The sequence below is a fragment of the Schistocerca nitens genome, chromosome 6, assembly GCF_023898315.1.
Source record: "Schistocerca nitens isolate TAMUIC-IGC-003100 chromosome 6, iqSchNite1.1, whole genome shotgun sequence".
In the NCBI taxonomy this organism is placed as follows: Eukaryota; Metazoa; Arthropoda; class Insecta; order Orthoptera; family Acrididae; genus Schistocerca; species Schistocerca nitens.
The window spans coordinates 115409121-115427872 of record NC_064619.1 but is presented as its reverse complement, the minus strand read 5'-3'; the positions used below and the strand labels follow the sequence as shown (position 1 = coordinate 115427872).

Sequence of the window (18752 nt, the reverse complement as noted above, 5' to 3'; positions counted from 1 at the left end):
AGTACAAGAGCACATGACGGGCATAACGATCGCCGGGAAGAAAACTGCAGTTGGGGCATATGCTGATGATGTCGGCATCGTCGTGAGGAACAGGGATGATGTGATTCAACTGGAGGCAGACCTCAGAAGCTATTGTTCCGCTTCTGGCGCAAAAATGAATGAAACTAAAAGCAAATTTCTACGTATAAGGGGACTTGACGATGTCGGCCTAGAATGGGCTACCCATGTTACGGAACACAAATCTCTTGGGACGATACTGACGGTCCCTCCACAAAGGATGATAACGGCAAATTGGCGGGATGTCTCGTTCAAAGTCAAGGGTGCTTTAATAGATAACGTTTATCGCAGTATGGACCAAATTCAGAGGGTTAAATTTATAAATACATGTATCCTGTCGCGAGCATATTATGTGGCACAGGTCTTTCCAATCCCCACTGTCATAGCCAAACAGATAATGAGCAAGTTGACCAATTTTCTGTGGCGGGGGGAAATATTTCGAGTTGACGTGAAGACTGTGACCCTCGACCCTCTGCATGGCGGTATGGGTCTGACCGATCTGAACGCCAAAGCAATGGCTTTGTACATTAAACGGATGACATCCTTAATCCAAAACTACTCTGACACCCTTACGGCAAAGTTGTTTGAGGCAGTCGCGCCGAAAAGCGTAGAACCGCCGATCAATGTGCAGACGATCGACTACCAGCTCTCCCACATCCGCACATATTATCTGGAAAAGAGCTACTTGAGCAAGGTCCTTCTCCAACATCGACCCTTAACTGCCAAGGACATTCTGGAGCACAGGAAACGATATGAGGGCAGGAACAAAATCGAACAAAAGCACACTGGAGTCAATTGGGATGTCCTGTGGGCGAACATCAGCAGCAGTGTACTTCCGTCCCTGGTCAGGTCGACATGGTACAAAACGGTTAACAACATTATCAGCACAAATGAGCGCCTGCATGCGATTGGGCTAAGCGACACAGCCCATTGTCCAGATTGTCACCAAGTGGATACTGTTCCCCACAGATATACTTGCAGTCACCGCATGCGCAATTGGCAATGGGTTCGTCAAAAAGTCGCCCTTATAACTAGGACTTCTGAAAATAACATTGACACGAAATTACTGCACAGACCAGACGTCAAATATTTTCCGCCAACTAAAAATAATGCCGTCATGTGGCTGTTGGGCCAATATACAAGTCATGTCTTCAATCGGCTGACGGGCGAAGATTACAGCGAGTTTCAGTTACACATGGAAACGGAATATATTAAAATTAGAAACTACGCGGATCACCGTCGCAAGTACGGTAACATGCTTCATATTGCATTCAATAGAACAGGTATTGGATAGCTGTTCGAGCCCTAAAACCTTCACCCGTTTATGTATCAACCGAATGATCTGGCTCCAATCCAATATTGATGCGTTCTAAAAAAAAAAAAAAAAAAAAAAAAAAATACAAAAAAATTAAAAATAAATAAATAAATAAAAATAAAAAAACTCAATTTTCCTTTCCCATCAATGTGAGTGATGACGGGTATGGGGGCGGCACCGTGGCCAGGCCTCGGACTAATTGACCCCTGCCCTCCTTGCCGCCATCTGCCTGCCCCGCTCGCTATACTATTTAAAAAAAAAAAAAAGTGGTTAAAAAAAAAAAGCAGTTGATCCGGGTTCGATTCCAAAAAAAAAAAGTCGTTGAGCAAAAAAAAAAAAAAAAAAAAAAAAAAAAAAAAAAAAAGTGGCGCAATCGGCTAGCGCGTTCGGCTGTTAACCGAAAGGTTGGTGGTTCGAGCCCACCCGGGGGCGAAATCGTTTTAACCGGCACCGAGGTGAGGACATACGTCAACTTTGTTAGAGATACACAGCTAGCGTGACAATTTGGCTGTGTTTGAGTGATGCCACAGAGCCTTATACACATTCAGCCAAGTGACACTGTAGGTAAAAACATGGCCCTACACAGACGTTCTACTCTTTTCCTATTTATTCGTCATGTGTGCACTGCAGTAGAGCGACGCCCACTACAAAAGACGTATTCTTTACATTCAATTTCAGCGTATACGTCGCGACTGCCATATGACAGGGCCTGTCTCTCGATGTCGATTTGTATTTGGTGTCTCTTAAGTGTCGATCTGCAGTGGGCCGCTGTTGGCCGAGAGACGTGCAGTCGCCTTACATGAAGCCCCATGGGCAACGCCAGTGCCACTGTGGACAACAGCATACTGTAGCCAGAGAGAGGAGCCGAAAGGCGCATTTCGCAGTCGAGCCACGCTATCCCACAAGCTGTGCACTAGGACAGGATTGTGCAGACCGCAAACTTCTGGTGGCCCGACGCTCGTCGTCGATCGTAAGGGCGAAACAGTCAAGAGATTTGGAAAACGGCAATGTGGACACCCCCTGCAGCAGCTGGGTGCCAAATCCGATATCTGGTCGAGGGCTGCAAGATTCAGTATGATGAAGTGACAATTCGGGGATAGCTCACAAACGCTAAGCTGCCGCCTTCTTAGCTCAGTGGTAGAGCACTGGTCTCGTAAACCAGGGGTCGTGAGTTCGAACCTCACAGAACGCATTCATTTTTTTAACCTTCCTGCAAGGAGCGGAGCTATCTCGAGCAGCATCTAACACATGGCAGTACACTGAATGAAAGGGATGTTCTACAGCCTATGAAAAGTATTCTACTGGCCTCAGAGGTTTTCTGAATGCATAGGCACAACAGTGGTTTGTATGCATTTTGTAGTATAATGTCATGCTTGGCGATGTCATTCGTGTACGAGCCTCGCTACAGTGTGCATGCACGTTATCCATGTGAAGAGGCGCAAGCAGATGCTACCATTCTGCGAGATTCCTGCAGAAGGTATACGAATTGCGTTGATATACAGAGCACAAGGGAGCCAAAGTCAAGGCCTCCGTGGCGCAATCGGCTAGCGCGTTCGGCTGTTAACCGAAAGGTTGGTGGTTCGAGCCCACCCGGGGGCGAAATCGTTTTAACCGGCACCGAGGTGAGGACATACGTCAACTTTGTTAGAGATACACAGCTAGCGTGACAATTTGGCTGTGTTTGAGTGATGCCACAGAGCCTTATACACATTCAGCCAAGTGACACTGTAGGTAAAAACATGGCCCTACACAGACGTTCTACTCTTTTCCTATTTATTCGTCATGTGTGCACTGCAGTAGAGCGACGCCCACTACAAAAGACGTATTCTTTACATTCAATTTCAGCGTATACGTCGCGACTGCCATATGACAGGGCCTGTCTCTCGATGTCGATTTGTATTTGGTGTCTCTTAAGTGTCGATCTGCAGTGGGCCGCTGTTGGCCGAGAGACGTGCAGTCGCCTTACATGAAGCCCCATGGGCAACGCCAGTGCCACTGTGGACAACAGCATACTGTAGCCAGAGAGAGGAGCCGAAAGGCGCATTTCGCAGTCGAGCCACGCTATCCCACAAGCTGTGCACTAGGACAGGATTGTGCAGACCGCAAACTTCTGGTGGCCCGACGCTCGTCGTCGATCGTAAGGGCGAAACAGTCAAGAGATTTGGAAAACGGCAATGTGGACACCCCCTGCAGCAGCTGGGTGCCAAATCCGATATCTGGTCGAGGGCTGCAAGATTCAGTATGATGAAGTGACAATTCGGGGATAGCTCACAAACGCTAAGCTGCCGCCTTCTTAGCTCAGTGGTAGAGCACTGGTCTCGTAAACCAGGGGTCGTGAGTTCGAACCTCACAGAACGCATTCATTTTTTTAACCTTCCTGCAAGGAGCGGAGCTATCTCGAGCAGCATCTAACACATGGCAGTACACTGAATGAAAGGGATGTTCTACAGCCTATGAAAAGTATTCTACTGGCCTCAGAGGTTTTCTGAATGCATAGGCACAACAGTGGTTTGTATGCATTTTGTAGTATAATGTCATGCTTGGCGATGTCATTCGTGTACGAGCCTCGCTACAGTGTGCATGCACGTTATCCATGTGAAGAGGCGCAAGCAGATGCTACCATTCTGCGAGATTCCTGCAGAAGGTATACGAATTGCGTTGATATACAGAGCACAAGGGAGCCAAAGTCAAGGCCTCCGTGGCGCAATCGGCTAGCGCGTTCGGCTGTTAACCGAAAGGTTGGTGGTTCGAGCCCACCCGGGGGCGAAATCGTTTTAACCGGCACCGAGGTGAGGACATACGTCAACTTTGTTAGAGATACACAGCTAGCGTGACAATTTGGCTGTGTTTGAGTGATGCCACAGAGCCTTATACACATTCAGCCAAGTGACACTGTAGGTAAAAACATGGCCCTACACAGACGTTCTACTCTTTTCCTATTTATTCGTCATGTGTGCACTGCAGTAGAGCGACGCCCACTACAAAAGACGTATTCTTTACATTCAATTTCAGCGTATACGTCGCGACTGCCATATGACAGGGCCTGTCTCTCGATGTCGATTTGTATTTGGTGTCTCTTAAGTGTCGATCTGCAGTGGGCCGCTGTTGGCCGAGAGACGTGCAGTCGCCTTACATGAAGCCCCATGGGCAACGCCAGTGCCACTGTGGACAACAGCATACTGTAGCCAGAGAGAGGAGCCGAAAGGCGCATTTCGCAGTCGAGCCACGCTATCCCACAAGCTGTGCACTAGGACAGGATTGTGCAGACCGCAAACTTCTGGTGGCCCGACGCTCGTCGTCGATCGTAAGGGCGAAACAGTCAAGAGATTTGGAAAACGGCAATGTGGACACCCCCTGCAGCAGCTGGGTGCCAAATCCGATATCTGGTCGAGGGCTGCAAGATTCAGTATGATGAAGTGACAATTCGGGGATAGCTCACAAACGCTAAGCTGCCGCCTTCTTAGCTCAGTGGTAGAGCACTGGTCTCGTAAACCAGGGGTCGTGAGTTCGAACCTCACAGAACGCATTCATTTTTTTAACCTTCCTGCAAGGAGCGGAGCTATCTCGAGCAGCATCTAACACATGGCAGTACACTGAATGAAAGGGATGTTCTACAGCCTATGAAAAGTATTCTACTGGCCTCAGAGGTTTTCTGAATGCATAGGCACAACAGTGGTTTGTATGCATTTTGTAGTATAATGTCATGCTTGGCGATGTCATTCGTGTACGAGCCTCGCTACAGTGTGCATGCACGTTATCCATGTGAAGAGGCGCAAGCAGATGCTACCATTCTGCGAGATTCCTGCAGAAGGTATACGAATTGCGTTGATATACAGAGCACAAGTGAGCCAAATTCAAGGCCTCCGTGGCGCAATCGGCTAGCGCGTTCGGCTGTTAACCGAAAGGTTGGTGGTTCGAGCCCACCCGGGGGCGAAATCGTTTTAACCGGCACCGAGGTGAGGACATACGTCAACTTTGTTAGAGATACACAGCTAGCGTGACAATTTGGCTGTGTTTGAGTGATGCCACAGAGCCTTATACACATTCAGCCAAGTGACACTGTAGGTAAAAACATGGCCCTACACAGACGTTCTACTCTTTTCCTATTTATTCGTCATGTGTGCACTGCAGTAGAGCGACGCCCACTACAAAAGACGTATTCTTTACATTCAATTTCAGCGTATACGTCGCGACTGCCATATGACAGGGCCTGTCTCTCGATGTCGATTTGTATTTGGTGTCTCTTAAGTGTCGATCTGCAGTGGGCCGCTGTTGGCCGAGAGACGTGCAGTCGCCTTACATGAAGCCCCATGGGCAACGCCAGTGCCACTGTGGACAACAGCATACTGTAGCCAGAGAGAGGAGCCGAAAGGCGCATTTCGCAGTCGAGCCACGCTATCCCACAAGCTGTGCACTAGGACAGGATTGTGCAGACCGCAAACTTCTGGTGGCCCGACGCTCGTCGTCGATCGTAAGGGCGAAACAGTCAAGAGATTTGGAAAACGGCAATGTGGACACCCCCTGCAGCAGCTGGGTGCCAAATCCGATATCTGGTCGAGGGCTGCAAGATTCAGTATGATGAAGTGACAATTCGGGGATAGCTCACAAACGCTAAGCTGCCGCCTTCTTAGCTCAGTGGTAGAGCACTGGTCTCGTAAACCAGGGGTCGTGAGTTCGAACCTCACAGAACGCATTCATTTTTTTAACCTTCCTGCAAGGAGCGGAGCTATCTCGAGCAGCATCTAACACATGGCAGTACACTGAATGAAAGGGATGTTCTACAGCCTATGAAAAGTATTCTACTGGCCTCAGAGGTTTTCTGAATGCATAGGCACAACAGTGGTTTGTATGCATTTTGTAGTATAATGTCATGCTTGGCGATGTCATTCGTGTACGAGCCTCGCTACAGTGTGCATGCACGTTATCCATGTGAAGAGGCGCAAGCAGATGCTACCATTCTGCGAGATTCCTGCAGAAGGTATACGAATTGCGTTGATATACAGAGCACAAGGGAGCCAAAGTCAAGGCCTCCGTGGCGCAATCGGCTAGCGCGTTCGGCTGTTAACCGAAAGGTTGGTGGTTCGAGCCCACCCGGGGGCGAAATCGTTTTAACCGGCACCGAGGTGAGGACATACGTCAACTTTGTTAGAGATACACAGCTAGCGTGACAATTTGGCTGTGTTTGAGTGATGCCACAGAGCCTTATACACATTCAGCCAAGTGACACTGTAGGTAAAAACATGGCCCTACACAGACGTTCTACTCTTTTCCTATTTATTCGTCATGTGTGCACTGCAGTAGAGCGACGCCCACTACAAAAGACGTATTCTTTACATTCAATTTCAGCGTATACGTCGCGACTGCCATATGACAGGGCCTGTCTCTCGATGTCGATTTGTATTTGGTGTCTCTTAAGTGTCGATCTGCAGTGGGCCGCTGTTGGCCGAGAGACGTGCAGTCGCCTTACATGAAGCCCCATGGGCAACGCCAGTGCCACTGTGGACAACAGCATACTGTAGCCAGAGAGAGGAGCCGAAAGGCGCATTTCGCAGTCGAGCCACGCTATCCCACAAGCTGTGCACTAGGACAGGATTGTGCAGACCGCAAACTTCTGGTGGCCCGACGCTCGTCGTCGATCGTAAGGGCGAAACAGTCAAGAGATTTGGAAAACGGCAATGTGGACACCCCCTGCAGCAGCTGGGTGCCAAATCCGATATCTGGTCGAGGGCTGCAAGATTCAGTATGATGAAGTGACAATTCGGGGATAGCTCACAAACGCTAAGCTGCCGCCTTCTTAGCTCAGTGGTAGAGCACTGGTCTCGTAAACCAGGGGTCGTGAGTTCGAACCTCACAGAACGCATTCATTTTTTTAACCTTCCTGCAAGGAGCGGAGCTATCTCGAGCAGCATCTAACACATGGCAGTACACTGAATGAAAGGGATGTTCTACAGCCTATGAAAAGTATTCTACTGGCCTCAGAGGTTTTCTGAATGCATAGGCACAACAGTGGTTTGTATGCATTTTGTAGTATAATGTCATGCTTGGCGATGTCATTCGTGTACGAGCCTCGCTACAGTGTGCATGCACGTTATCCATGTGAAGAGGCGCAAGCAGATGCTACCATTCTGCGAGATTCCTGCAGAAGGTATACGAATTGCGTTGATATACAGAGCACAAGGGAGCCAAAGTCAAGGCCTCCGTGGCGCAATCGGCTAGCGCGTTCGGCTGTTAACCGAAAGGTTGGTGGTTCGAGCCCACCCGGGGGCGAAATCGTTTTAACCGGCACCGAGGTGAGGACATACGTCAACTTTGTTAGAGATACACAGCTAGCGTGACAATTTGGCTGTGTTTGAGTGATGCCACAGAGCCTTATACACATTCAGCCAAGTGACACTGTAGGTAAAAACATGGCCCTACACAGACGTTCTACTCTTTTCCTATTTATTCGTCATGTGTGCACTGCAGTAGAGCGACGCCCACTACAAAAGACGTATTCTTTACATTCAATTTCAGCGTATACGTCGCGACTGCCATATGACAGGGCCTGTCTCTCGATGTCGATTTGTATTTGGTGTCTCTTAAGTGTCGATCTGCAGTGGGCCGCTGTTGGCCGAGAGACGTGCAGTCGCCTTACATGAAGCCCCATGGGCAACGCCAGTGCCACTGTGGACAACAGCATACTGTAGCCAGAGAGAGGAGCCGAAAGGCGCATTTCGCAGTCGAGCCACGCTATCCCACAAGCTGTGCACTAGGACAGGATTGTGCAGACCGCAAACTTCTGGTGGCCCGACGCTCGTCGTCGATCGTAAGGGCGAAACAGTCAAGAGATTTGGAAAACGGCAATGTGGACACCCCCTGCAGCAGCTGGGTGCCAAATCCGATATCTGGTCGAGGGCTGCAAGATTCAGTATGATGAAGTGACAATTCGGGGATAGCTCACAAACGCTAAGCTGCCGCCTTCTTAGCTCAGTGGTAGAGCACTGGTCTCGTAAACCAGGGGTCGTGAGTTCGAACCTCACAGAACGCATTCATTTTTTTAACCTTCCTGCAAGGAGCGGAGCTATCTCGAGCAGCATCTAACACATGGCAGTACACTGAATGAAAGGGATGTTCTACAGCCTATGAAAAGTATTCTACTGGCCTCAGAGGTTTTCTGAATGCATAGGCACAACAGTGGTTTGTATGCATTTTGTAGTATAATGTCATGCTTGGCGATGTCATTCGTGTACGAGCCTCGCTACAGTGTGCATGCACGTTATCCATGTGAAGAGGCGCAAGCAGATGCTACCATTCTGCGAGATTCCTGCAGAAGGTATACGAATTGCGTTGATATACAGAGCACAAGTGAGCCAAATTCAAGGCCTCCGTGGCGCAATCGGCTAGCGCGTTCGGCTGTTAACCGAAAGGTTGGTGGTTCGAGCCCACCCGGGGGCGAAATCGTTTTAACCGGCACCGAGGTGAGGACATACGTCAACTTTGTTAGAGATACACAGCTAGCGTGACAATTTGGCTGTGTTTGAGTGATGCCACAGAGCGTTATACACATTCAGCCAAGTGACACTGTAGGTAAAAACATGGCCCTACACAGACGTTCTACTCTTTTCCTATTTATTCGTCATGTGTGCACTGCAGTAGAGCGACGCCCACTACAAAAGACGTATTCTTTACATTCAATTTCAGCGTATACGTCGCGACTGCCATATGACAGGGCCTGTCTCTCGATGTCGATTTGTATTTGGTGTCTCTTAAGTGTCGATCTGCAGTGGGCCGCTGTTGGCCGAGAGACGTGCAGTCGCCTTACATGAAGCCCCATGGGCAACGCCAGTGCCACTGTGGACAACAGCATACTGTAGCCAGAGAGAGGAGCCGAAAGGCGCATTTCGCAGTCGAGCCACGCTATCCCACAAGCTGTGCACTAGGACAGGATTGTGCAGACCGCAAACTTCTGGTGGCCCGACGCTCGTCGTCGATCGTAAGGGCGAAACAGTCAAGAGATTTGGAAAACGGCAATGTGGACACCCCCTGCAGCAGCTGGGTGCCAAATCCGATATCTGGTCGAGGGCTGCAAGATTCAGTATGATGAAGTGACAATTCGGGGATAGCTCACAAACGCTAAGCTGCCGCCTTCTTAGCTCAGTGGTAGAGCACTGGTCTCGTAAACCAGGGGTCGTGAGTTCGAACCTCACAGAACGCATTCATTTTTTTAACCTTCCTGCAAGGAGCGGAGCTATCTCGAGCAGCATCTAACACATGGCAGTACACTGAATGAAAGGGATGTTCTACAGCCTATGAAAAGTATTCTACTGGCCTCAGAGGTTTTCTGAATGCATAGGCACAACAGTGGTTTGTATGCATTTTGTAGTATAATGTCATGCTTGGCGATGTCATTCGTGTACGAGCCTCGCTACAGTGTGCATGCACGTTATCCATGTGAAGAGGCGCAAGCAGATGCTACCATTCTGCGAGATTCCTGCAGAAGGTATACGAATTGCGTTGATATACAGAGCACAAGTGAGCCAAATTCAAGGCCTCCGTGGCGCAATCGGCTAGCGCGTTCGGCTGTTAACCGAAAGGTTGGTGGTTCGAGCCCACCCGGGGGCGAAATCGTTTTAACCGGCACCGAGGTGAGGACATACGTCAACTTTGTTAGAGATACACAGCTAGCGTGACAATTTGGCTGTGTTTGAGTGATGCCACAGAGCCTTATACACATTCAGCCAAGTGACACTGTAGGTAAAAACATGGCCCTACACAGACGTTCTACTCTTTTCCTATTTATTCGTCATGTGTGCACTGCAGTAGAGCGACGCCCACTACAAAAGACGTATTCTTTACATTCAATTTCAGCGTATACGTCGCGACTGCCATATGACAGGGCCTGTCTCTCGATGTCGATTTGTATTTGGTGTCTCTTAAGTGTCGATCTGCAGTGGGCCGCTGTTGGCCGAGAGACGTGCAGTCGCCTTACATGAAGCCCCATGGGCAACGCCAGTGCCACTGTGGACAACAGCATACTGTAGCCAGAGAGAGGAGCCGAAAGGCGCATTTCGCAGTCGAGCCACGCTATCCCACAAGCTGTGCACTAGGACAGGATTGTGCAGACCGCAAACTTCTGGTGGCCCGACGCTCGTCGTCGATCGTAAGGGCGAAACAGTCAAGAGATTTGGAAAACGGCAATGTGGACACCCCCTGCAGCAGCTGGGTGCCAAATCCGATATCTGGTCGAGGGCTGCAAGATTCAGTATGATGAAGTGACAATTCGGGGATAGCTCACAAACGCTAAGCTGCCGCCTTCTTAGCTCAGTGGTAGAGCACTGGTCTCGTAAACCAGGGGTCGTGAGTTCGAACCTCACAGAACGCATTCATTTTTTTAACCTTCCTGCAAGGAGCGGAGCTATCTCGAGCAGCATCTAACACATGGCAGTACACTGAATGAAAGGGATGTTCTACAGCCTATGAAAAGTATTCTACTGGCCTCAGAGGTTTTCTGAATGCATAGGCACAACAGTGGTTTGTATGCATTTTGTAGTATAATGTCATGCTTGGCGATGTCATTCGTGTACGAGCCTCGCTACAGTGTGCATGCACGTTATCCATGTGAAGAGGCGCAAGCAGATGCTACCATTCTGCGAGATTCCTGCAGAAGGTATACGAATTGCGTTGATATACAGAGCACAAGGGAGCCAAAGTCAAGGCCTCCGTGGCGCAATCGGCTAGCGCGTTCGGCTGTTAACCGAAAGGTTGGTGGTTCGAGCCCACCCGGGGGCGAAATCGTTTTAACCGGCACCGAGGTGAGGACATACGTCAACTTTGTTAGAGATACACAGCTAGCGTGACAATTTGGCTGTGTTTGAGTGATGCCACAGAGCCTTATACACATTCAGCCAAGTGACACTGTAGGTAAAAACATGGCCCTACACAGACGTTCTACTCTTTTCCTATTTATTCGTCATGTGTGCACTGCAGTAGAGCGACGCCCACTACAAAAGACGTATTCTTTACATTCAATTTCAGCGTATACGTCGCGACTGCCATATGACAGGGCCTGTCTCTCGATGTCGATTTGTATTTGGTGTCTCTTAAGTGTCGATCTGCAGTGGGCCGCTGTTGGCCGAGAGACGTGCAGTCGCCTTACATGAAGCCCCATGGGCAACGCCAGTGCCACTGTGGACAACAGCATACTGTAGCCAGAGAGAGGAGCCGAAAGGCGCATTTCGCAGTCGAGCCACGCTATCCCACAAGCTGTGCACTAGGACAGGATTGTGCAGACCGCAAACTTCTGGTGGCCCGACGCTCGTCGTCGATCGTAAGGGCGAAACAGTCAAGAGATTTGGAAAACGGCAATGTGGACACCCCCTGCAGCAGCTGGGTGCCAAATCCGATATCTGGTCGAGGGCTGCAAGATTCAGTATGATGAAGTGACAATTCGGGGATAGCTCACAAACGCTAAGCTGCCGCCTTCTTAGCTCAGTGGTAGAGCACTGGTCTCGTAAACCAGGGGTCGTGAGTTCGAACCTCACAGAACGCATTCATTTTTTTAACCTTCCTGCAAGGAGCGGAGCTATCTCGAGCAGCATCTAACACATGGCAGTACACTGAATGAAAGGGATGTTCTACAGCCTATGAAAAGTATTCTACTGGCCTCAGAGGTTTTCTGAATGCATAGGCACAACAGTGGTTTGTATGCATTTTGTAGTATAATGTCATGCTTGGCGATGTCATTCGTGTACGAGCCTCGCTACAGTGTGCATGCACGTTATCCATGTGAAGAGGCGCAAGCAGATGCTACCATTCTGCGAGATTCCTGCAGAAGGTATACGAATTGCGTTGATATACAGAGCACAAGGGAGCCAAAGTCAAGGCCTCCGTGGCGCAATCGGCTAGCGCGTTCGGCTGTTAACCGAAAGGTTGGTGGTTCGAGCCCACCCGGGGGCGAAATCGTTTTAACCGGCACCGAGGTGAGGACATACGTCAACTTTGTTAGAGATACACAGCTAGCGTGACAATTTGGCTGTGTTTGAGTGATGCCACAGAGCCTTATACACATTCAGCCAAGTGACACTGTAGGTAAAAACATGGCCCTACACAGACGTTCTACTCTTTTCCTATTTATTCGTCATGTGTGCACTGCAGTAGAGCGACGCCCACTACAAAAGACGTATTCTTTACATTCAATTTCAGCGTATACGTCGCGACTGCCATATGACAGGGCCTGTCTCTCGATGTCGATTTGTATTTGGTGTCTCTTAAGTGTCGATCTGCAGTGGGCCGCTGTTGGCCGAGAGACGTGCAGTCGCCTTACATGAAGCCCCATGGGCAACGCCAGTGCCACTGTGGACAACAGCATACTGTAGCCAGAGAGAGGAGCCGAAAGGCGCATTTCGCAGTCGAGCCACGCTATCCCACAAGCTGTGCACTAGGACAGGATTGTGCAGACCGCAAACTTCTGGTGGCCCGACGCTCGTCGTCGATCGTAAGGGCGAAACAGTCAAGAGATTTGGAAAACGGCAATGTGGACACCCCCTGCAGCAGCTGGGTGCCAAATCCGATATCTGGTCGAGGGCTGCAAGATTCAGTATGATGAAGTGACAATTCGGGGATAGCTCACAAACGCTAAGCTGCCGCCTTCTTAGCTCAGTGGTAGAGCACTGGTCTCGTAAACCAGGGGTCGTGAGTTCGAACCTCACAGAAGGCATTCATTTTTTTAACCTTCCTGCAAGGAGCGGAGCTATCTCGAGCAGCATCTAACACATGGCAGTACACTGAATGAAAGGGATGTTCTACAGCCTATGAAAAGTATTCTACTGGCCTCAGAGGTTTTCTGAATGCATAGGCACAACAGTGGTTTGTATGCATTTTGTAGTATAATGTCATGCTTGGCGATGTCATTCGTGTACGAGCCTCGCTACAGTGTGCATGCACGTTATCCATGTGAAGAGGCGCAAGCAGATGCTACCATTCTGCGAGATTCCTGCAGAAGGTATACGAATTGCGTTGATATACAGAGCACAAGGGAGCCAAAGTCAAGGCCTCCGTGGCGCAATCGGCTAGCGCGTTCGGCTGTTAACCGAAAGGTTGGTGGTTCGAGCCCACCCGGGGGCGAAATCGTTTTAACCGGCACCGAGGTGAGGACATACGTCAACTTTGTTAGAGATACACAGCTAGCGTGACAATTTGGCTGTGTTTGAGTGATGCCACAGAGCCTTATACACATTCAGCCAAGTGACACTGTAGGTAAAAACATGGCCCTACACAGACGTTCTACTCTTTTCCTATTTATTCGTCATGTGTGCACTGCAGTAGAGCGACGCCCACTACAAAAGACGTATTCTTTACATTCAATTTCAGCGTATACGTCGCGACTGCCATATGACAGGGCCTGTCTCTCGATGTCGATTTGTATTTGGTGTCTCTTAAGTGTCGATCTGCAGTGGGCCGCTGTTGGCCGAGAGACGTGCAGTCGCCTTACATGAAGCCCCATGGGCAACGCCAGTGCCACTGTGGACAACAGCATACTGTAGCCAGAGAGAGGAGCCGAAAGGCGCATTTCGCAGTCGAGCCACGCTATCCCACAAGCTGTGCACTAGGACAGGATTGTGCAGACCGCAAACTTCTGGTGGCCCGACGCTCGTCGTCGATCGTAAGGGCGAAACAGTCAAGAGATTTGGAAAACGGCAATGTGGACACCCCCTGCAGCAGCTGGGTGCCAAATCCGATATCTGGTCGAGGGCTGCAAGATTCAGTATGATGAAGTGACAATTCGGGGATAGCTCACAAACGCTAAGCTGCCGCCTTCTTAGCTCAGTGGTAGAGCACTGGTCTCGTAAACCAGGGGTCGTGAGTTCGAACCTCACAGAACGCATTCATTTTTTTAACCTTCCTGCAAGGAGCGGAGCTATCTCGAGCAGCATCTAACACATGGCAGTACACTGAATGAAAGGGATGTTCTACAGCCTATGAAAAGTATTCTACTGGCCTCAGAGGTTTTCTGAATGCATAGGCACAACAGTGGTTTGTATGCATTTTGTAGTATAATGTCATGCTTGGCGATGTCATTCGTGTACGAGCCTCGCTACAGTGTGCATGCACGTTATCCATGTGAAGAGGCGCAAGCAGATGCTACCATTCTGCGAGATTCCTGCAGAAGGTATACGAATTGCGTTGATATACAGAGCACAAGTGAGCCAAATTCAAGGCCTCCGTGGCGCAATCGGCTAGCGCGTTCGGCTGTTAACCGAAAGGTTGGTGGTTCGAGCCCACCCGGGGGCGAAATCGTTTTAACCGGCACCGAGGTGAGGACATACGTCAACTTTGTTAGAGATACACAGCTAGCGTGACAATTTGGCTGTGTTTGAGTGATGCCACAGAGCCTTATACACATTCAGCCAAGTGACACTGTAGGTAAAAACATGGCCCTACACAGACGTTCTACTCTTTTCCTATTTATTCGTCATGTGTGCACTGCAGTAGAGCGACGCCCACTACAAAAGACGTATTCTTTACATTCAATTTCAGCGTATACGTCGCGACTGCCATATGACAGGGCCTGTCTCTCGATGTCGATTTGTATTTGGTGTCTCTTAAGTGTCGATCTGCAGTGGGCCGCTGTTGGCCGAGAGACGTGCAGTCGCCTTACATGAAGCCCCATGGGCAACGCCAGTGCCACTGTGGACAACAGCATACTGTAGCCAGAGAGAGGAGCCGAAAGGCGCATTTCGCAGTCGAGCCACGCTATCCCACAAGCTGTGCACTAGGACAGGATTGTGCAGACCGCAAACTTCTGGTGGCCCGACGCTCGTCGTCGATCGTAAGGGCGAAACAGTCAAGAGATTTGGAAAACGGCAATGTGGACACCCCCTGCAGCAGCTGGGTGCCAAATCCGATATCTGGTCGAGGGCTGCAAGATTCAGTATGATGAAGTGACAATTCGGGGATAGCTCACAAACGCTAAGCTGCCGCCTTCTTAGCTCAGTGGTAGAGCACTGGTCTCGTAAACCAGGGGTCGTGAGTTCGAACCTCACAGAACGCATTCATTTTTTTAACCTTCCTGCAAGGAGCGGAGCTATCTCGAGCAGCATCTAACACATGGCAGTACACTGAATGAAAGGGATGTTCTACAGCCTATGAAAAGTATTCTACTGGCCTCAGAGGTTTTCTGAATGCATAGGCACAACAGTGGTTTGTATGCATTTTGTAGTATAATGTCATGCTTGGCGATGTCATTCGTGTACGAGCCTCGCTACAGTGTGCATGCACGTTATCCATGTGAAGAGGCGCAAGCAGATGCTACCATTCTGCGAGATTCCTGCAGAAGGTATACGAATTGCGTTGATATACAGAGCACAAGGGAGCCAAAGTCAAGGCCTCCGTGGCGCAATCGGCTAGCGCGTTCGGCTGTTAACCGAAAGGTTGGTGGTTCGAGCCCACCCGGGGGCGAAATCGTTTTAACCGGCACCGAGGTGAGGACATACGTCAACTTTGTTAGAGATACACAGCTAGCGTGACAATTTGGCTGTGTTTGAGTGATGCCACAGAGCCTTATACACATTCAGCCAAGTGACACTGTAGGTAAAAACATGGCCCTACACAGACGTTCTACTCTTTTCCTATTTATTCGTCATGTGTGCACTGCAGTAGAGCGACGCCCACTACAAAAGACGTATTCTTTACATTCAATTTCAGCGTATACGTCGCGACTGCCATATGACAGGGCCTGTCTCTCGATGTCGATTTGTATTTGGTGTCTCTTAAGTGTCGATCTGCAGTGGGCCGCTGTTGGCCGAGAGACGTGCAGTCGCCTTACATGAAGCCCCATGGGCAACGCCAGTGCCACTGTGGACAACAGCATACTGTAGCCAGAGAGAGGAGCCGAAAGGCGCATTTCGCAGTCGAGCCACGCTATCCCACAAGCTGTGCACTAGGACAGGATTGTGCAGACCGCAAACTTCTGGTGGCCCGACGCTCGTCGTCGATCGTAAGGGCGAAACAGTCAAGAGATTTGGAAAACGGCAATGTGGACACCCCCTGCAGCAGCTGGGTGCCAAATCCGATATCTGGTCGAGGGCTGCAAGATTCAGTATGATGAAGTGACAATTCGGGGATAGCTCACAAACGCTAAGCTGCCGCCTTCTTAGCTCAGTGGTAGAGCACTGGTCTCGTAAACCAGGGGTCGTGAGTTCGAACCTCACAGAACGCATTCATTTTTTTAACCTTCCTGCAAGGAGCGGAGCTATCTCGAGCAGCATCTAACACATGGCAGTACACTGAATGAAAGGGATGTTCTACAGCCTATGAAAAGTATTCTACTGGCCTCAGAGGTTTTCTGAATGCATAGGCACAACAGTGGTTTGTATGCATTTTGTAGTATAATGTCATGCTTGGCGATGTCATTCGTGTACGAGCCTCGCTACAGTGTGCATGCACGTTATCCATGTGAAGAGGCGCAAGCAGATGCTACCATTCTGCGAGATTCCTGCAGAAGGTATACGAATTGCGTTGATATACAGAGCACAAGTGAGCCAAATTCAAGGCCTCCGTGGCGCAATCGGCTAGCGCGTTCGGCTGTTAACCGAAAGGTTGGTGGTTCGAGCCCACCCGGGGGCGAAATCGTTTTAACCGGCACCGAGGTGAGGACATACGTCAACTTTGTTAGAGATACACAGCTAGCGTGACAATTTGGCTGTGTTTGAGTGATGCCACAGAGCCTTATACACATTCAGCCAAGTGACACTGTAGGTAAAAACATGGCCCTACACAGACGTTCTACTCTTTTCCTATTTATTCGTCATGTGTGCACTGCAGTAGAGCGACGCCCACTACAAAAGACGTATTCTTTACATTCAATTTCAGCGTATACGTCGCGACTGCCATATGACAGGGCCTGTCTCTCGATGTCGATTTGTATTTGGTGTCTCTTAAGTGTCGATCTGCAGTGGGCCGCTGTTGGCCGAGAGACGTGCAGTCGCCTTACATGAAGCCCCATGGGCAACGCCAGTGCCACTGTGGACAACAGCATACTGTAGCCAGAGAGAGGAGCCGAAAGGCGCATTTCGCAGTCGAGCCACGCTATCCCACAAGCTGTGCACTAGGACAGGATTGTGCAGACCGCAAACTTCTGGTGGCCCGACGCTCGTCGTCGATCGTAAGGGCGAAACAGTCAAGAGATTTGGAAAACGGCAATGTGGACACCCCCTGCAGCAGCTGGGTGCCAAATCCGATATCTGGTCGAGGGCTGCAAGATTCAGTATGATGAAGTGACAATTCGGGGATAGCTCACAAACGCTAAGCTGCCGCCTTCTTAGCTCAGTGGTAGAGCACTGGTCTCGTAAACCAGGGGTCGTGAGTTCGAACCTCACAGAACGCATTCATTTTTTTAACCTTCCTGCAAGGAGCGGAGCTATCTCGAGCAGCATCTAACACATGGCAGTACACTGAATGAAAGGGATGTTCTACAGCCTATGAAAAGTATTCTACTGGCCTCAGAGGTTTTCTGAATGCATAGGCACAACAGTGGTTTGTATGCATTTTGTAGTATAATGTCATGCTTGGCGATGTCATTCGTGTACGAGCCTCGCTACAGTGTGCATGCACGTTATCCATGTGAAGAGGCGCAAGCAGATGCTACCATTCTGCGAGATTCCTGCAGAAGGTATACGAATTGCGTTGATATACAGAGCACAAGTGAGCGAAATTCAAGGCCTCCGTGGCGCAATCGGCTAGCGCGTTCGGCTGTTAACCGAAAGGTTGGTGGTTCGAGCCCACCCGGGGGCGAAATCGTTTTAACCGGCACCGAGGTGAGGACATACGTCAACTTTGTTAGAGATACACAGCTAGCGTGACAATTTGGCTGTGTTTGAGTGATGCCACAGAGCCTTATACACATTCAGCCAAGTGACACTGTAGGTAAAAACATGGCCCTACACAGACGTTCTACTCTTTTCCTATTTATTCGTCATGTGTGCACTGCAGTAGAGCGACGCCCACTACAAAAGACGTATTCTTTACATTCAATTTCAGCGTATACGTCGCGACTGCCATATGACAGGGCCTGTCTCTCGATGTCGATTTGTATTTGGTGTCTCTTAAGTGTCGATCTGCAGTGGGCCGCTGTTGGCCGAGAGACGTGCAGTCGCCTTACATGAAGCCCCATGGGCAACGCCAGTGCCACTGTGGACAACAGCATACTGTAGCCAGAGAGAGGAGCCGAAAGGCGCATTTCGCAGTCGAGCCACGCTATCCCACAAGCTGTGCACTAGGACAGGATTGTGCAGACCGCAAACTTCTGGTGGCCCGACGCTCGTCGTCGATCGTAAGGGCGAAACAGTCAAGAGATTTGGAAAACGGCAATGTGGACACCCCCTGCAGCAGCTGGGTGCCAAAT

At 49.8% G+C, this 18752-nt stretch overlaps 28 non-coding genes across 28 annotated transcripts; all 28 read left to right on the top strand.

Annotated features, from left to right (window-relative positions):
- Positions 1–2492: 2492 nt before the first annotated feature.
- On the top strand, positions 2493–2564 carry Trnat-cgu (transfer RNA threonine (anticodon CGU)). Its single transcript has one exon. It is a non-coding gene; the product is annotated as a tRNA-Thr (tRNA).
- Positions 2565–2897: 333 nt separating this feature from the next.
- On the top strand, positions 2898–2971 carry Trnan-guu (transfer RNA asparagine (anticodon GUU)). The gene has a single exon. It is a non-coding gene; the product is annotated as a tRNA-Asn (tRNA).
- A 688-nt stretch (positions 2972–3659) lies between these two features.
- On the top strand, positions 3660–3731 carry Trnat-cgu (transfer RNA threonine (anticodon CGU)). Its single transcript has one exon. It is a non-coding gene; the product is annotated as a tRNA-Thr (tRNA).
- A 333-nt stretch (positions 3732–4064) lies between these two features.
- Positions 4065–4138, top strand: Trnan-guu (transfer RNA asparagine (anticodon GUU)). Its single transcript has one exon. It is a non-coding gene; the product is annotated as a tRNA-Asn (tRNA).
- A 688-nt stretch (positions 4139–4826) lies between these two features.
- Positions 4827–4898, top strand: Trnat-cgu (transfer RNA threonine (anticodon CGU)). Its single transcript has one exon. It is a non-coding gene; the product is annotated as a tRNA-Thr (tRNA).
- Positions 4899–5231: 333 nt separating this feature from the next.
- On the top strand, positions 5232–5305 carry Trnan-guu (transfer RNA asparagine (anticodon GUU)). The gene has a single exon. It is a non-coding gene; the product is annotated as a tRNA-Asn (tRNA).
- Positions 5306–5993: 688 nt separating this feature from the next.
- Positions 5994–6065, top strand: Trnat-cgu (transfer RNA threonine (anticodon CGU)). Its single transcript has one exon. It is a non-coding gene; the product is annotated as a tRNA-Thr (tRNA).
- A 333-nt stretch (positions 6066–6398) lies between these two features.
- Trnan-guu (transfer RNA asparagine (anticodon GUU)) lies at positions 6399–6472 on the top strand. Its single transcript has one exon. It is a non-coding gene; the product is annotated as a tRNA-Asn (tRNA).
- A 688-nt stretch (positions 6473–7160) lies between these two features.
- Trnat-cgu (transfer RNA threonine (anticodon CGU)) lies at positions 7161–7232 on the top strand. The gene has a single exon. It is a non-coding gene; the product is annotated as a tRNA-Thr (tRNA).
- A 333-nt stretch (positions 7233–7565) lies between these two features.
- On the top strand, positions 7566–7639 carry Trnan-guu (transfer RNA asparagine (anticodon GUU)). Its single transcript has one exon. It is a non-coding gene; the product is annotated as a tRNA-Asn (tRNA).
- Positions 7640–8327: 688 nt separating this feature from the next.
- Trnat-cgu (transfer RNA threonine (anticodon CGU)) lies at positions 8328–8399 on the top strand. The gene has a single exon. It is a non-coding gene; the product is annotated as a tRNA-Thr (tRNA).
- A 333-nt stretch (positions 8400–8732) lies between these two features.
- On the top strand, positions 8733–8806 carry Trnan-guu (transfer RNA asparagine (anticodon GUU)). The gene has a single exon. It is a non-coding gene; the product is annotated as a tRNA-Asn (tRNA).
- Positions 8807–9494: 688 nt separating this feature from the next.
- Positions 9495–9566, top strand: Trnat-cgu (transfer RNA threonine (anticodon CGU)). Its single transcript has one exon. It is a non-coding gene; the product is annotated as a tRNA-Thr (tRNA).
- A 333-nt stretch (positions 9567–9899) lies between these two features.
- Positions 9900–9973, top strand: Trnan-guu (transfer RNA asparagine (anticodon GUU)). Its single transcript has one exon. It is a non-coding gene; the product is annotated as a tRNA-Asn (tRNA).
- Positions 9974–10661: 688 nt separating this feature from the next.
- Trnat-cgu (transfer RNA threonine (anticodon CGU)) lies at positions 10662–10733 on the top strand. Its single transcript has one exon. It is a non-coding gene; the product is annotated as a tRNA-Thr (tRNA).
- Positions 10734–11066: 333 nt separating this feature from the next.
- Positions 11067–11140, top strand: Trnan-guu (transfer RNA asparagine (anticodon GUU)). The gene has a single exon. It is a non-coding gene; the product is annotated as a tRNA-Asn (tRNA).
- A 688-nt stretch (positions 11141–11828) lies between these two features.
- On the top strand, positions 11829–11900 carry Trnat-cgu (transfer RNA threonine (anticodon CGU)). Its single transcript has one exon. It is a non-coding gene; the product is annotated as a tRNA-Thr (tRNA).
- A 333-nt stretch (positions 11901–12233) lies between these two features.
- On the top strand, positions 12234–12307 carry Trnan-guu (transfer RNA asparagine (anticodon GUU)). Its single transcript has one exon. It is a non-coding gene; the product is annotated as a tRNA-Asn (tRNA).
- Positions 12308–12995: 688 nt separating this feature from the next.
- Trnat-cgu (transfer RNA threonine (anticodon CGU)) lies at positions 12996–13067 on the top strand. Its single transcript has one exon. It is a non-coding gene; the product is annotated as a tRNA-Thr (tRNA).
- A 333-nt stretch (positions 13068–13400) lies between these two features.
- On the top strand, positions 13401–13474 carry Trnan-guu (transfer RNA asparagine (anticodon GUU)). Its single transcript has one exon. It is a non-coding gene; the product is annotated as a tRNA-Asn (tRNA).
- A 688-nt stretch (positions 13475–14162) lies between these two features.
- Positions 14163–14234, top strand: Trnat-cgu (transfer RNA threonine (anticodon CGU)). The gene has a single exon. It is a non-coding gene; the product is annotated as a tRNA-Thr (tRNA).
- A 333-nt stretch (positions 14235–14567) lies between these two features.
- On the top strand, positions 14568–14641 carry Trnan-guu (transfer RNA asparagine (anticodon GUU)). The gene has a single exon. It is a non-coding gene; the product is annotated as a tRNA-Asn (tRNA).
- Positions 14642–15329: 688 nt separating this feature from the next.
- Trnat-cgu (transfer RNA threonine (anticodon CGU)) lies at positions 15330–15401 on the top strand. The gene has a single exon. It is a non-coding gene; the product is annotated as a tRNA-Thr (tRNA).
- A 333-nt stretch (positions 15402–15734) lies between these two features.
- Trnan-guu (transfer RNA asparagine (anticodon GUU)) lies at positions 15735–15808 on the top strand. Its single transcript has one exon. It is a non-coding gene; the product is annotated as a tRNA-Asn (tRNA).
- Positions 15809–16496: 688 nt separating this feature from the next.
- On the top strand, positions 16497–16568 carry Trnat-cgu (transfer RNA threonine (anticodon CGU)). The gene has a single exon. It is a non-coding gene; the product is annotated as a tRNA-Thr (tRNA).
- A 333-nt stretch (positions 16569–16901) lies between these two features.
- On the top strand, positions 16902–16975 carry Trnan-guu (transfer RNA asparagine (anticodon GUU)). Its single transcript has one exon. It is a non-coding gene; the product is annotated as a tRNA-Asn (tRNA).
- A 688-nt stretch (positions 16976–17663) lies between these two features.
- On the top strand, positions 17664–17735 carry Trnat-cgu (transfer RNA threonine (anticodon CGU)). The gene has a single exon. It is a non-coding gene; the product is annotated as a tRNA-Thr (tRNA).
- Positions 17736–18068: 333 nt separating this feature from the next.
- Positions 18069–18142, top strand: Trnan-guu (transfer RNA asparagine (anticodon GUU)). Its single transcript has one exon. It is a non-coding gene; the product is annotated as a tRNA-Asn (tRNA).
- Positions 18143–18752: the final 610 nt, after the last annotated feature.